Here is a 16,693-nt window from a genome sequence, read left to right as displayed (position 1 = left end):
TATAAGCTTTAAAGATTATCTCAGGGAAATAGTTTCAGGAGTTTATCTACCCTCCATGGCTCCAGGAAGTCTAGAATCCATGAGAATGTTAAGTTTTGTTTTATATTTCCCCTATTTTTGATCAGGAATTTTCTAAAGAATCTTTGATCAAAATGTTCAGTAATAGTAGCCAGACACTGCCCAGTTGTACTGGGCTCATGACAAATGTGGCAGTTGTTCATGAAGGCACTTAGCTATGCATTCTATCTCAGTCTCTTATTCTTGACTCTTCTTTATCCTCAGCTGCCCTGGTATAATTTAGACTAATTTTTATGCTTTAGATGGCTACTTAGAAGCTTTAAAGAGCCCAGACACTATGCAACAAACTAGGAAGTAGGAAAGAAGCACTAAATACATTAGTAGACCTATTAACTGGATGTCCCAGGAAACTATAACCCTAAGTCTCTAAGCTAAGAAACCAAATCCTTTAAGTTGTTTGGATGCACATAAACGGTCTTAGCAACTACACATGTTTGTTGTTGTTGTTGTTATAAATGTGTCACTCACAAAACTTTTGCTAATTTAATTGTGAGTTGTGTCTTATAAAAAGAGCAGAATAGACTCAGAGACACACATGAGAGAGAAACAAGTGAAGACCCTTCTACAAGCAGAGGTACAGTAAGGGTCACCAAAAGATACCAGAAACCAGGAGAAATGCCACAGGAAGAAACAACGTAGCTGGGAAAATGGCATTAAGGTCATGTCTGAATTTCTCTGAGTTCACAAGGAGGGAGGAGAATAAAACTCAAAATCAGACTAAAGTACATTCCTACGAGGCAGTGGTCAGACATACATCCTTTAACTTTCTGTATCATAGTTGACACCAAGTGTCCCTGTCACAGCACTCTTTACTTCATATCTAGGTTTTATAATCTGTTGCAATGACCACACAGAACTCATAGACAATACTCACCATTATGGGGTTTATTAGGGAAGTGAAGAGGATGCAATTCAGGATCAGAAACAACTCAAGATGCAGCAGTCCTCCAGTAAGGAATGTCTTTTACCTACCATACCTACAGGAACACCTAGCTCTTATCTTTTACCTCTTAACCATGTGGTTCTTCCACCTCTGCCCTGCTCAGACAAGTTTTACAAATCTCCTTTAGCCAGTCCATAAATGCATAAAGGGCACCTTCTACAAGTCAGTCTCCTGCCCATAGGCACTCATCTTCACTTGGTCCGTGGGCTGGAAACCCTGCAGGTACTCTGTCTCTCCATGTTGCAGCCTCTGCTCTGGATATTTTTCCAGGTAGAGAATTTCACATTCTGCTCGTGCTCTTTTTTCATGATTGTCCTGGAATTTGCCATTCCTTCTTGTTCTTTTTAAACCTAGGTAGATGGCACAACTAACCTATCCTGACATTTAAAGTCCTATTGTCCTATTTAGGAGTCCTGGTGTGGCACTGTAGGATACATACTGTACTGAAAGGTTGGTTTGAACAGCAAATCAGTGGTTCAAACCCACCAGTCACTCCTCAGAAACCCTATACAGGGTTTCTATGAGTCTGAACTGATTCAGTGACACTTAACAACAACAACACCCTATTTTCATGTCCCCACTCAATCATTTGGTGTGAGTTAAGAAGACTTTGGATAAAAAAACCTTACCAAGTAAATTTACAGTACCATAATAGCTAAGATCTCAGTTTGGCCTCTTAGCTTCTAGAAGTGTGAGAAAATAAATGTATGTTCTTTAAAGCCACCTTACTTGTACTATTTTTTGTTATGGCAGCACTAGATAACTAAGACAGAAAATCAACAACAACAAAAACCCATTGCTGTTGAGTTGATTCTGACTCATAGCTACCCTAGGGTGGTAGAGTAAAACTGATCCATAGGGCTTCAAAGGATTTTTACAGAAGTATACTACCACATCTTTCTCTTGTGGAACCAATGTGGCCATGCACCATTGAGTCAGTTCTGACTCACAGCAACCCTCTATAGTTTCTGAGAATGGATTTGAACTGGTAACATTGTGGTTAGCAGTCCAGTGCTTTTCCTATAACAATACACCAGGGCTCGATGGAGTCACTGATGGGTTCAGATAGTCAATCGTTTGCTTAGCAGCCTTGTTGTTGTAAAGTGTGGCTGTTAAGGAGTGGCTTGTGAGTTTGAACCAGTGACCTGGTGGTTAGCAGTCCAGTACTCATCCTACAACAGCACATCAGGTTAGCAGCTGAGCACTTAACAAATGTAAAGTATCCAGTGTTTCTTAACTAAGACACTAAATCCCCAAAGCCATTGCTGTCAAATTGATTACTATTCATAGACACCCTATAGGATACATTAGAACTATTCCATGGGATTTTCAAGTCTATAAGTCTTCTGTTACATGGTAAGATAAGCACTGGCCTGCTAACCACCGGATTGGCAGTTCAAATCCACCAACTGCTCCTCATAAACTCTATACAAAGTCACTATGAGTTGGAACTGATTGAGTGACACTTAACAACAATAACAGCACACTTTATAGAAGCAGACTGTCACAGCTTTCATCTGTGTAGTGGCTGCTTGGTTGAAATCACTGAACTTTCAGTTGGTGTTTGCCCATTCTCCTGGTGAGAATTCTCCCACCATGGCCAATTTCAAAACTACGATCCAAACATGAAGGGCTGTGGAATTGGGAAGAGATGTGTCCAATCATCTTGTACCACTAAGACAGTCTTCGGGGTACCATGCTGCTGGGTCTAGTTCACCGTTTCCCCTATGATCTCTCTGAACTCACCTACTCTCTTCTCTCACTCCTATATACATATCAGAGTGCCTGGAAAGACTAGGACAATCCTTGACTTTTTTTTTTTTTTTTTTTTAATATGAGTGTATTTATTTGTCACACATAGAAATTTCTTATTTTGGACTGGATTCTGACTTGGACGTAGAAGCTCTCAGTAAGGACAGCCTCCATCTCTTGGCAATCTGTTCCTGATGTTTTTCTTTGGCCTCCTTCATCCTCTTGGCCAAAAGCTTGGCATATTCTGCAGCCCCCTCCTAATTTTTGTTAGTGCGTTATTTCTTCAGAGCAATACATTGACGTTTGTGTTGCAAGACACGTGGAGTAACAAGACGCTGAATCTTGGGTGTTTTGTTCCTGGGTTTCTTGCCTTCTTTGTTCAGTGGCTTTCTCACAACATACTGGCGGATATCATCTTCTTTAGAGGGATTGAAAAGTTTGCAGTTTCTGCTAGCTCTCTTGGGCCCCAGGCGATGAGGCACAGTTGTATCTGTCAGTCCTGGGATATGTTTCTCTCCTTTTTTTTTTTTTACAATAACCAAGTTGAGAACACTCAAGTTGGCATCCCCAAGGCAATCCCATACAGATTTGCGCTTTCTTTCTCCAGGTCTCTTTGGTGTATAACAGGGATGCCTCTTACTCAGAAGCAGGCGGACATGGCCACGGGTCAAGACACCCTGCTTCATGGGCAAACCCTGCTTGTCGTTCACACCACTGATGCGGACAACATAACCCTTCCACTCGTCACCCAGTGAGTCCGCAGCAACTTCTGTGGCCATTTGTTTCTCATAAAAGGTATGAAACTTGCGTTATTGTCCAGTTCAATGTGTTTTTGGCAGCCAGTGGCTGGGAAGGACATGTTCAGCTTCATGGTGAAGCAGCCAACGGCCTCCTCAGCATCATGAAAAAGAGCAATCCTTGACTTTTTATTGCATAAATAAATATTAAATAGAAGATGAACTCCATGAATTTCTGAATATTTGTTGATGGCTATCTGCAAACACATTCCTATCTATAAACTCATTGGCTCTCAACTGATAAATAAGAATAACTCTTCCGCTCTCTTTGAGGTTTACATACTTCAGAAGGAATGGCATCTCCACAATTATGTCTTTCTGGAGTGCTTCTAAGCAACTCACACATTGCTGTGGGTGGAAGTCTGGCCTGTGGCTTTAAGACTTGTCTTGTGGTTTCCTTACTTAAAACCTTAAACCAAGCTCTTGAAAGAAGCTACAAGAAAAGTAATGATCCTCAAAAATAATGCATTGTAACAGCAAAGAAGAAATTTAATTAGCCACCATAATAGCATCATTTGGGTTTCCTTTTTTTCTTTCTTTCTTTAAAACATACTGCTGTGACTAGAAATGTGGGTGCCAATGCCTTAGTCTCTCTAACTCTCTAACTTGAAGAGAGTGGGGGTGTCTGTTTTCTGTATTCTAGTTTTACAAAGAAGCTCATTTGATTTTAACAATGGAAATAATAGCAATTTTTTAAAAAAATGTCTCCCTAGCTAAGAAGAGTAGCGATATCAAGACATAGTAAAGTAGTGTAGAACTACAGGAATTTGGGCTCCTGTTAACCTACTATATCAAGTGTTAAGGTACCTTTTTGTCTTAGTTTCAAAGCCTTCAGAGGAGAGGGACAGGGAGAAGCCAAACCAGTGGTGACTGTAAAACAAAAAACAAATCCACTGCCTCTGAGTTGATTCCAATTCACAGTGTCCCTGTAGGTGTAAAGTTGAACTACCCTGTAGGGCTTCCAAGGCTATATATCTTTTTACAGAAGCAGACTGTTACATCTTTCTCTTGCAGAACAGCTCGTGGGTTTGACCCACTGACCTTCTGGTAAATTGCCCATCATTGCTCACTACTGTGCCACCAGGACTGCTGTGGTGTGACTCAAGAGTGTTGTGGTGTGACTCAAGAGTGTTGTGGTGTGACTCAAGAGTGTTGTGGTATGACTCAAGAGTGTTGTGGTGTGACTCAAGAATGTTGAGGAGTCCATAGGTGCTGCAAATGATTAGGATGCTCCATTGCTAACTGAAAGCTTGGAGATTCAAGTGTACCCAGACCTGCCTTGAAATAAAAAGCTTGGTGTTCTATTTCTGAAAATATCAGTCATTGAAAACACTACGGAGTACATGTGTTGGTCCAAGTAAGAGTGCTGCAAACGAATCCCCTTCTCAAAGGCTATTTCTCAGGGAGCCATAAAACTCAATCCGTAAAGCATCAAGGGAATGGGAGCAACAGGAAGTGATCTAGGAGCTAGGTATGGTTTCTTGTGCTAACTAAATGGTTTAGGCTCTCATTGTCTACTGTAAAGTTGTTGCTGTTGGGGACACTGACTTAAAAACACAAATGGTACCTGGTTCGAAACTGGCTTCTCTCCAGAGTCCTCAGAGAAATAATGCAAAGGTTCTTTAATGTCATGAAGATACCCCTGAGTTCTTACAGGGACAACTGAACTATATGAGGTCACCCAAAACTGATGACAGTTTGATGACTACTTCCCACCTCCCACCATCATGAGATAATGCTACCCAAAGAAGGACTTGTTCCCCATAATGGAGCATCTTTCCCTTCCCTCTTTTCCTTTCCTTTTGTTTACAAAAAGTTATTCCCTAGATTCCAACCATTTCTTTGTGGAGGTATTTCTGTATGGGTAGAACATGATGATTCTATTCTTAAAGTAGAATTAATAAAATAGCACGTATAATTGCTTAAAATGTTCATATGCCGAAAGGTGGAGTCCTGTAGGTTAATGTGCTGGACTGCAAAGTCAGTTTGAAACACAAGGTCGGTGGTTCAAGCTCCCCAGCTGCTCCCCAGAGACCCTATACAGGGTCACCGTGGTTCAGAACTGACTCGACAGCACTTAACAACAACAATCTAGAAATATAAGTAATGCAAAGTCTTCTTCTTACTCCAGAACACCCACTCTTTAGAAATACTCAGAATTGATAGTTTTGCATCTTCTAGAAATTTTTATACAAATCAGTACCAGTTACCATTGATTCATTTCTGAATAATGGCAACCCCATACATGTCAGAGTAAAATTGTGCTCCGTAGAGTCTTCAGTGGCTGATTTTCCAGAAGAAGATCACCAGGCCTTTTTTCCAAAGTGACTCAGGTTCCAAATTTGAACCTCCAAATTTTGGTTAGTGAAAATTGAGCATGCAGATTGTCACAATTGTAAAGGTAGAAGTTTTGTAACAAAATGCATGAGTAGTTAATCTTATAGTCCAGAAACAGAGGACCCTAAGACTATCAAGGGAGAAGAGCACAAGCAGAATGCGGGACCTTATCCAGAGAAGTAGCAACACCAGATGGAGGCAGAGATGGGGACATGGAGAGAGGGAGCAGCTGAGGACTCTAGATTCATGGAAAGAGAGGGACTGGGAGCTGGTGACCAGGAGGCAGACTTGCAGAATGTGCCCTTTGGTGGTGTAAATTATTATGCATACATGAGGTTAAAAAAAAGAAAAAAAGAAAAAAAAGGAGCTAAAATGAGTAGAGAGAAATATTGTTAACTGATGGTACATGAAGGGGATTATAATCATTGTGATGAGACAAAGTATATGATTTGTTGAATGTAAAACAGATGCTCTGCCCTGTAAACATTCACTCAATTCATAATAAAAACTTATAAAAAGAAAGAGAACTGGGCATGCATTATTCTTGTTAATTGCTGTAGAGTTGACTCTGAGTTATGAAGATCGTGTGTATTCAGAGTAGAACTGCTCCAAAGGGTTTTCAATCCTGTGGCCTTTTGAAAACAATTCACTAGACCTGCCTTCCAAAGTGTATTTGGTGGTTCAAACAGCCAAGCCTCTGGTAAGGAGTTAAGAACTTAGGTATTTGTGTATAACTTTTCACACCTCACTGTCCTGAATTGGGTCATGTGCCTGTATCAGAACCAGTCTCTCTTCTATGTAATGGTATTACATGAATTAGTTTAGGTCTGAACCAAGGACACATTTCAGAGGCAAGGACTTATTTCAGAACCAAGGATGAAGTTTTTTTTGTTTCCCAAGAATATGGGACATTATGTTGTAGGTATGAAGGTTATTGTTGTTAAGTATCGTTGAGTGGATTCTGACTCTTCGTGAAGTGACCCTGTATAGGAGTTCCAAGGAGTGGCTGATGAAACTGAACCCCCAACCTAGTGGTTCAAACCAACATTGCAGTTCAGCACACTGATCCACTGTGCCACACCAGGACTTAAAGCAAAACTTAAAATAGTTACTAATATCTCTTAACATTATATTTCCATAGCAGCACAACTAGATCTAGTCTCCCCTTTTAAAACAATTAGCCAGACCCATGTCCAATTGTGCAGATGCAACATAGATAATTTTACCAAGTCTTTGCTAATAGACCTTTAAGTTATTTCCAGCTCTTTCCTGAAGATTGTGTGCATTTTTGCACGCCTATGAATTGTGAGTATAACTGTGGGTTGAATTCCTGGGTGATGCAAACAGTTAACATAACGAACTGAAAGTTGGGGGCTGGAGTATCCCTAGAGACACATAGGGAGAAATACTTTATTGAGCTACTTCAAGAATATCAGTTATTGAAAACTCTAAGCAGTACAGTTCTTATCTGACATTCATAAAGTCACCATGAGTTGAAATGTATTCAATGGTAACTGGCTGCTTTTTTAAGTTCTCAGAAATGAGTTCAAGAATATAGTCAGCTCATATTTAGTTGTAGAGAATCAAATCTGCCCAAGAAGCGAAAGGGATATGGTTTGGACTTCCCAGATTCATTCCCAAAGGGACACTGTTGAACTGGTCCTCCAAAGGAAGGAAGTTGCTACAAAAATATCAGCTCCTAGAAGCACACCACCAAGGCCATGATCAGGAAGTACCAAGATAGGAATCATTGGTGATCAGGAAGACACTAAACCTGCTGTTTCAGAATTGCCCTGTGCCATTAAAATGGATGCTCTATACCATGCTTTTTTGACACTTACAAAGCATATAACCACAGATACAGCAAGAGCAAAGTGTATGCTTCATTTTGCCTTTCAGATCTTACACAGTACTTCTAACTGTTGGAAGCTGACTTACATTTGAAACCTTAGCTGCAAGGAAGTCTGGCAAATGCCTTACATTCTATCAAAGAGACAAATTGGTAGGAGGATGAAATAAATGCCAATCTCTCACATAGAAGGGAATGTGAATTTTTAATTCTACTAGATCCTGTCAAAGCATTTCAAAAAGATATTCTCTGTTCATTGCATCTGTAAATTTAAGATTTCTATGGCCAAATCACTTCTGTCCCAATTCCACTGCAGTTTTATGTTGTTAAAATGCTACAGGGTTAGTTCTGACTCATAGCGACTCTACATGTTTTCCAAGGAGTGGCTGGTGGGTTTGAAGTGTTTACCTTGTGGTTAAAAGCCCAGTGTTTATCCTACAGCACCACATCTGGACTCCAGAATACAACAAAATAACTGTATTGAACAAAATTGTATGTTGTTGTTGATAAGTGCCCTCGAGTCAGTTCAGACTCATAGCAACCCAGTATAGGGTTAACAAGGAGAAACTGGTGGTTTGAACCACGGACCATATGATTCAAACCAGCCTTGCAGTCCAGAACTTATTCCTATGGCATTACACCAGGACTCGGAACAAAAGAAATCCTTTAGCACCAATGTACATTACAAAGAACAAGCTGCCCTTCAAATGCAGCCAAGATTCCTGGATGAGACAAACTCTACACTAATGAGTAGAAATCACAGACATCATCTCTTTTAAAGGCATGATGACAAGTTTGGTCATTGTTGAGTACCTCTGCAAGCCAGGTTCTACCCCAGTTAATTTTCTTTCACATCACTCCTGTAAATTAGATTCATTCACCCGCAGGATGGAAATGAGGGAGCCTCAAAAACTCATGGAAATTTTTTATTAGCTTTTCATTTTACTTTTCCATGAACTTTTAAAATGCCTCATATGCAGGCAGTGCCCACTGATACCACCTTAATGGACTGGCCCATCTTTTAAGTTCTGGGTATACATGATATTACTGGTTATTACACATTTTAATATCATTCATGATCATCCATGTTTCACACATAAGAAAACAGAGATTCTGAAACATAAGATCATTTACCCAGAACCAGAAGTGTGAAAGATACCCAGGATTCGAGTCCAGTGTGGTATGGCTCCAAAGACTGTTTTTACTTCCACACTCACTGCCTTTCTTTGGAATCAAATATTAATATAATACTAAAACATTTTTCTGGTGTATGGTAGGTTAATATTGTTGTTGTTGTGAAGTGCCGTCGAGTCGGTTCCGACCCATAGCGACCCTGTACAGGGTTTCCAAGGGTGTAAATCTTTACGGGAGTAGAAAGCCTCATCTTTCTCCCGCGGAGCGGCTGGTAGTTTCGAACTGCTGACCTTAAGGTTCACAGCCCGATTCGTAACCACTACGCTACCAGAGGTTAATATAGATCCTGCTTTTAAAACACATGAATGTTTGTTACTTTACCTTGGTGACTACATTTTCTGGCAACAAAACTGGAACACCAGTTTATGGTCTAGCAGGGTAGAATGAGTTCAACTCAGAATTGACAGAAAAATACATCATAAGGAATACCCATCAAGATCTGATACCAATCAACTAACCTCTGTCTCTTCATCTCCCAGCCTTACATCTTTGCCCTGGCCCAGATCCGCCATCTTGTAGTGTAATATAGAGGTGTAGAAACACTTGTTATTTGAGACAGAAACTCTTGGATTTGAATTCCAGTTATTATACTTGGGGCTTTCATGACTTAATCAATTGAATGAAACCCTTCTTTCACCATTGATGATATGTGTATGATGAGAATTCTTATTTCATAGGCCTAATGTGACCCAAAGTAAGTGTGCAGTGTCTATCTGCCAAAGAAAGAAGCTGTAGTTATTTTGTGCTCTTGAGTCGGTTCCATCTCATAGCAACCCTACATAGTGTTTTCAAGTAGTGGATTTGAACTACTGACCTGGCAGTTCAAATCAAGCTTGCTATCTAGTGCTTATCCTACAGTGCTACACACAGACAGTAGAGATAGAAAAACAGTAGAAGTAAATTAGTTGTATCTGTTCTGAGCATGGCATTTTAATGCTTTTCTGCTAGATAAAGAAAGTTGTAGGATTGCTTTCAGCTTTTTATTTATATTAAAATGCCAGAATTCAAGAATTTTCCTTAATGGACAAACTGTATGACTCACATGTTGGGAGTAATCATTAGAAATGACCTTTCCAAGAGGCACAAACCACAATCCATTTGTACAAAGGAAAGTTAAGCTGTGAGAAATAGATGACAGTGTTTTTCCTCATCTCTATTGTGGCTTGTTGCTAGAATCAATCTAAGAGGTTAATATCTTGATCTTTGGTTAAGATAAAGATATAATTCATAAGAAACAGGACCACAAATGGAACCACAGCTAGGTAGGAAGCAAGGAAGAGCATTTGCGAAATAGAGATTCAAAAGTTTCTTGGTACTAAGTAGGTTCTGAGGCAGGGACATGGGATAGAAGGCTGGCAACCCTACTAGTTAATTACCTATGTGCGTTTGGGGAATCCTTTTTTTTTTCTCCTTCCAAAACCATTCTCCTCTTTAGTCAGTTTTACCATTGAGTCAATTCCAACTCATGCTGATCAGAATAGACGTGTGCTCACTGAAAACTCACAGAAGAGTTTTCAGTGAGTGAATTTCCGTAAGTAAATCACTAGGTCTTTCTTCCAAAGTAGGCTTGGGTTGATTAGAATCTCTCCTATACATCAGCCATTTGTATTATGCAGGGACTCATCCTCATCTATACAACAGACATAATAATTCTTATGCCTGGAGATGCACAGGGCTTTACAAAGCACTGCTTAGTTGAAGGGAACTTGGTATTAGTGAGGCTGAGTGGGAGTCATTCTCTCACCTGCCCCTTCCAATTCGTTTTGGACATCTTGATCTGAGTGTCTCTAGCCTAGGGTAGAAATGGTACCTCAGCTTCCTGTCCAAGGAAATATGAGTTGCAAAACTCAACCATATATCTTCAGCATTCTGTACATTTCTTCTTAAGTTAAAATATATATATATTTTCTAAACAAATAAACATCCCAGAACCCTCAAGCTAAAAAATAAGAGCATGTATTATTTTATATGTATTATATGGTTTTATAGAAATGCATAAATAATATTGTAGAATCTTTCATTTTCTTCATTTAAATTTTTTCTGTATTTAATGCGTATTTGTGGTGTGTGTGTGTGTGTGTGTGTGAATGTATCACTGAAAATCACTTATGGAAAGAAACAGGGTATATTGGAGGGGATTCAAGAAGTTTGTGGAAAAATAGAATTAAAATAAAGGAATTTTCCATGACATTTTTGAGGCCCATTCATGCTTAACTAGTTGCAGTAATGTCAACTCTGACTCATGACAATGCTTGTGTGTCCAAGTAGATTTGTGCTCCATGGGGCTTTGGAACTACATTTTTAGAAGTAGTTCTCCAGACCTATTTTCTAAGACCTCTATGATTAGAATCAAACCTCCAACCTGTTAGTTATCAGCTAAGCATGCTAACCTCTTGCACCACCCAAGGATTCCAAGATAATTGGTGTTGTTGTTGTTAAGTGCCATCGAGTCAGTTCCAACTCATAGCAACCCAATATAGGGCTTCCAAGGGGTAGCTGGTGACTTTGAACCATTGGCTTGTAGTTCAAACTATCCTTGTGGTTCAGTGCTTTATCCCACCAGTGCCATACCAGGACTGTAAAATAGAATTAAATATACTTAAAAATAGCCAGATTATTTTCAGTAGCTGCATATGCATGTGAAAGTTGGACAATGAATATAAAGAAGACCAGACCTAGAATTTATGCATTTGATTTATGGTGTTGGAAGAGAATACTGAATGTACCATGGATGGCCAGAACAAGCAAATCAGTGTTCAAAGAAGTACAGCCAGAATGCACATTTGAAGCCATGATAGCCAGACATTGTATCTCATACTTTGGACACATTATCAGAAAGGATCAGTTCATGGAGAAGGACATCAGCAAAATAGAAGAAGACTCCAAATGAGATGGATTGGTACACTGTCAACAGCTATAGGCTCAAGAGTAGCAAGAATTGTGAAATTGATGCAGGACGTGGCAGTGAGTCCTTCTGTTGTGTGCTAAGGTTGCTATAAGTCGGTACCGACTTGATATCACCTAACAATAACAAACAGCACAAATCTTGTTTAAACCTCACCACAAATTTATGCAATGGATGCAGTAGCACCCTTTTGAAGTGAAACAACCAAGAATCAAAGGTTTAAGTGAGTTGCCAATCTCACAAAGACAGGAGATGGAAGAACTAGGATCCAATCCAAAATCCAATGCCACAATGCTGGAACATGGCCATCTATTCCTATGATCTCACTGTGACTCAAAGAAAGAATGTCTCAAGATTGACTTGGGCACACAGAAGAGTACTCAAACATTAGTGAGACCACTTGGCCCTTTTAAGTATAAACAGAACAAGTAGAGCTAGATAAAGTGATCTACTTCAGGTAAATTTCAATCATGAAAAGTGATGGACCAAAAGGAGTTGTGAATGGTTGACAAGAAACCCAGGAAGGAGATTACCCCTTCAGGCAGGTTATCCTAGGTATTTTTTATATGAGCCCTAAATTTAGCTAGGAATCTAAACTTGAACTTTAATACAGAACCACATGGATTCAGTCACTGCTGATGAAGAGACACTGGAAAACATCTGAATTTTAAAAATTCATGCTAAGTGGAATGATAATGAGAACAGGAAAAGGTACAAGTCTGAGTCCTGGAATACGAGACTCAGAAGAGACCGTGAGTTCTTTCAGGAGCCTGATGCAGGAGATTGGATTATTAGTGGGACTGTGGACAGGGACACATATAATCAAAGCTACACAGCTGGCTGTCATCTTGGAGCCGAACATTGTTGTTTCCCACTCTACTGATTCAGAGATTTGGTTTCTATGCAACATGCACGCCATACTTGCTTTCTAAGAGGGAGTAAGTTTCCAGCAAGGCTTCAACCTGTCATTTTTCCTGTTCTAATTCTCATTCCTGTTCACCCACATTTTATAAATTTGCATCTGTTGCACTTTCCATTTGTAGCCATGACGGAGCTGGGAAGAAATGGTTTGAAGTCATGGTTAAATATTTAAAACAGCTGTCCCACTCAGTCATTTGAGGGTCAGAGTGCAAATTTCCCTATCAGTTGGTGAGAAGTGTGGAAAACCCTTTTACCCTTGGCATCTATTCCTGGAATCCTCTCCCAAAGCTCCAAGTTTGCTAATTTCTTCTTTCCCTTAAAGAACACTGCCAGGAAATGAGGACCCATACCCTGATTCAAATGTGAGTAATATTGAGTTCCCGGTAAACAAAGCCCAGCTAAGCTTCCTTGAGATATGGGCAGTTGTTTATACCACAAGTCCTTTTGAAATCTTAGATTTCTGTATTTCAAAGGTGACCACTGAAATGGAAGCCACTATTTTTAAAGGGCCATTCCCAAAGTGTTACAAACTTTCTTTGGATATCTTCCCTCCTCTTTCCCAGTTTCATTCTCACTACACTCACTTTTCCTAGAAAAAGAGGTTCCTTTTCATTTAATTGCCCCAAAACAATATTCAATAGGCTGAAAATTAGGTGTTGGGTTGTCACCACTTCTGAACATGATTTGTTTAGCTCTGTTGGGGGGTATTTGTGGAGGACTTAGTTAACCTAGCTGTCAGCACTGCCAAGCAAGTGTTCAGAAAATTCTTCCCTAGTCTCACATCCACTCCTCAAGAAGGCAGGCATTCCATTTCTTATTTTCCCAAATATGAGAATATGTCAGTAAATGAGCCAAATCAGAAGAAAAACAAGCCCCAGGGGTCAATGCAAATGGCTGCGACCAGAAAGCTCACGATTTTGTTTAATGTTTTTAAAAGAAATGTATTCATAGAATATTGTAAAGCATTCTTGTTGCCTAATCTAAAAAGGGCAGCTGAACCTCCAAATTTTGCTATCGAGCCAGGAAAATCTAAGCATTTTTGGCAGAATGAGTTCTCTCAAACCTGGGCAATGTTGTTGGTAAATGCCTTTGTGTCAGTTCCAAATCATAGAAACCCTGTGTAGGGTTTCCAAGGAACAGCTGGTAGGTTTGAACAGCTGATTTTGTAGTTAGCAGTCCAGTGCTTATCCTACAGCACCAAACCTGGGCATAGGTAATTTGTTTTAAGCATGCTGCTTCCAAACAATACCTACTGTTGCTATTGTTAATTGCTCTTAGATGGTTCAGACCCATAAAAACCCTCTATGGGTTTTCTGAGGAGCAGTTGATGGGTTTGAATTGCCAACCTTCTGGTTAGCAGTCCAGTGCTTATGTGACAATGCCACACCAAGAATCCAGTTAACCTATTGTAACATTGACTCATTCTGACTCAGAATGGCTCTGAATAGGGTTTCCAAGAAGTGTCTAGTGAGTCTAAACCGGCAACTTTGTGGTTAGCAGTTCAGTACTTATTTTATAGTACCACACAATGACCCCACTTATACCTATGTTGTTAAGTGCCATTGAGTCGAATTTGACTCATAGTTACCCAGTATAGGGTTTCCCAGGAGCAACTGGTGAGTTTGAACTGTAACCCTTGTGGTTCAAACCAACATTGCAGTTCAGCACACTGATCCACTGTGCCACACCAGGACTTAAAGCAAAACTTAAAATAGTTACTAATATCTCTTAACATTATATTTCCATAGCAGCACAACTAGATCTAGTCTCCCCTTTTAAAACAATTAGCCAGACCCATGTCCAATTGTGCAGATGCAACATAGATAATTTTACCAAGTCTTTGCTAATAGACCTTTAAGTTATTTCCAGCTCTTTCCTGAAGATTGTGTGCATTTTTGCACGCCTATGAATTGTGAGTATAACTGTGGGTTGAATTCCTGGGTGATGCAAACAGTTAACATAACGAACTGAAAGTTGGGGGCTGGAGTATCCCTAGAGACACATAGGGAGAAATACTTTATTGAGCTACTTCAAGAATATCAGTTATTGAAAACTCTAAGCAGTACAGTTCTTATCTGACATTCATAAAGTCACCATGAGTTGAAATGTATTCAATGGTAACTGGCTGCTTTTTTAAGTTCTCAGAAATGAGTTCAAGAATATAGTCAGCTCATATTTAGTTGTAGAGAATCAAATCTGCCCAAGAAGCGAAAGGGCTATGGTTTGGACTTCCCAGATTCATTCCCAAAGGGACACTGTTGAACTGGTCCTCCAAAGGAAGGAAGTTGCTACAAAAATATCAGCTCCTAGAAGCACACCACCAAGGCCATGATCAGGAAGTACCAAGATAGGAATCATTGGTGATCAGGAAGACACTAAACCTGCTGTTTCAGAATTGCCCTGTGCCATTAAAATGGATGCTCTATACCATGCTTTTTTGACACTTACAAAGCATATAACCACAGATACAGCAAGAGCAAAGTGTATGCTTCATTTTGCCTTTCAGATCTTACACAGTACTTCTAACTGTTGGAAGCTGACTTACATTTGAAACCTTAGCTGCAAGGAAGTCTGGCAAATGCCTTACATTCTATCAAAGAGACAAATTGGTAGGAGGATGAAATAAATGCCAATCTCTCACATAGAAGGGAATGTGAATTTTTAATTCTACTAGATCCTGTCAAAGCATTTCAAAAAGATATTCTCTGTTCATTGCATCTGTAAATTTAAGATTTCTATGGCCAAATCACTTCTGTCCCAATTCCACTGCAGTTTTATGTTGTTAAAATGCTACAGGGTTAGTTCTGACTCATAGCGACTCTACATGTTTTCCAAGGAGTGGCTGGTGGGTTTGAAGTGTTTACCTTGTGGTTAAAAGCCCAGTGTTTATCCTACAGCACCACATCTGGACTCCAGAATACAACAAAATAACTGTATTGAACAAAATTGTATGTTGTTGTTGATAAGTGCCCTCGAGTCAGTTCAGACTCATAGCAACCCAGTATAGGGTTAACAAGGAGAAACTGGTGGTTTGAACCACGGACCATATGATTCAAACCAGCCTTGCAGTCCAGAACTTATTCCTATGGCATTACACCAGGACTCGGAACAAAAGAAATCCTTTAGCACCAATGTACATTACAAAGAACAAGCTGCCCTTCAAATGCAGCCAAGATTCCTGGATGAGACAAACTCTACACTAATGAGTAGAAATCACAGACATCATCTCTTTTAAAGGCATGATGACAAGTTTGGTCATTGTTGAGTACCTCTGCAAGCCAGGTTCTACCCCAGTTAATTTTCTTTCACATCACTCCTGTAAATTAGATTCATTCACCCGCAGGATGGAAATGAGGGAGCCTCAAAAACTCATGGAAATTTTTTATTAGCTTTTCATTTTACTTTTCCATGAACTTTTAAAATGCCTCATATGCAGGCAGTGCCCACTGATACCACCTTAATGGACTGGCCCATCTTTTAAGTTCTGGGTATACATGATATTACTGGTTATTACACATTTTAATATCATTCATGATCATCCATGTTTCACACATAAGAAAACAGAGATTCTGAAACATAAGATCATTTACCCAGAACCAGAAGTGTGAAAGATACCCAGGATTCGAGTCCAGTGTGGTATGGCTCCAAAGACTGTTTTTACTTCCACACTCACTGCCTTTCTTTGGAATCAAATATTAATATAATACTAAAACATTTTTCTGGTGTATGGTAGGTTAATATTGTTGTTGTTGTGAAGTGCCGTCGAGTCGGTTCCGACCCATAGCGACCCTGTACAGGGTTTCCAAGGGTGTAAATCTTTACGGGAGTAGAAAGCCTTATCTTTCTCCCGCGGAGCCGCTGGTAGTTTCGAACTGCTGACCTTAAGGTTCGCAGCCCGATTCGTAACCACTACGCTA

The 16,693-nt window shown here is 39.8% G+C and overlaps 1 pseudogene; it reads right to left on the bottom strand.

Annotated features, from left to right (window-relative positions):
• Positions 1–2,889: 2,889 nt before the first annotated feature.
• LOC102839633 lies at positions 2,890–3,644 on the bottom strand (annotated as a pseudogene).
• Between the last annotated feature and the right edge of the window lie 13,049 nt (positions 3,645–16,693).

The sequence above is a fragment of the Chrysochloris asiatica genome, unplaced genomic scaffold, assembly GCF_000296735.1.
Source record: "Chrysochloris asiatica unplaced genomic scaffold, ChrAsi1.0 scaffold00200, whole genome shotgun sequence".
Classification (NCBI taxonomy): domain Eukaryota; kingdom Metazoa; phylum Chordata; class Mammalia; order Afrosoricida; family Chrysochloridae; genus Chrysochloris; species Chrysochloris asiatica.
The sequence above is the reverse complement of the archived record's forward strand: the minus strand, read 5'-3'. Positions and strand labels throughout refer to the sequence as shown.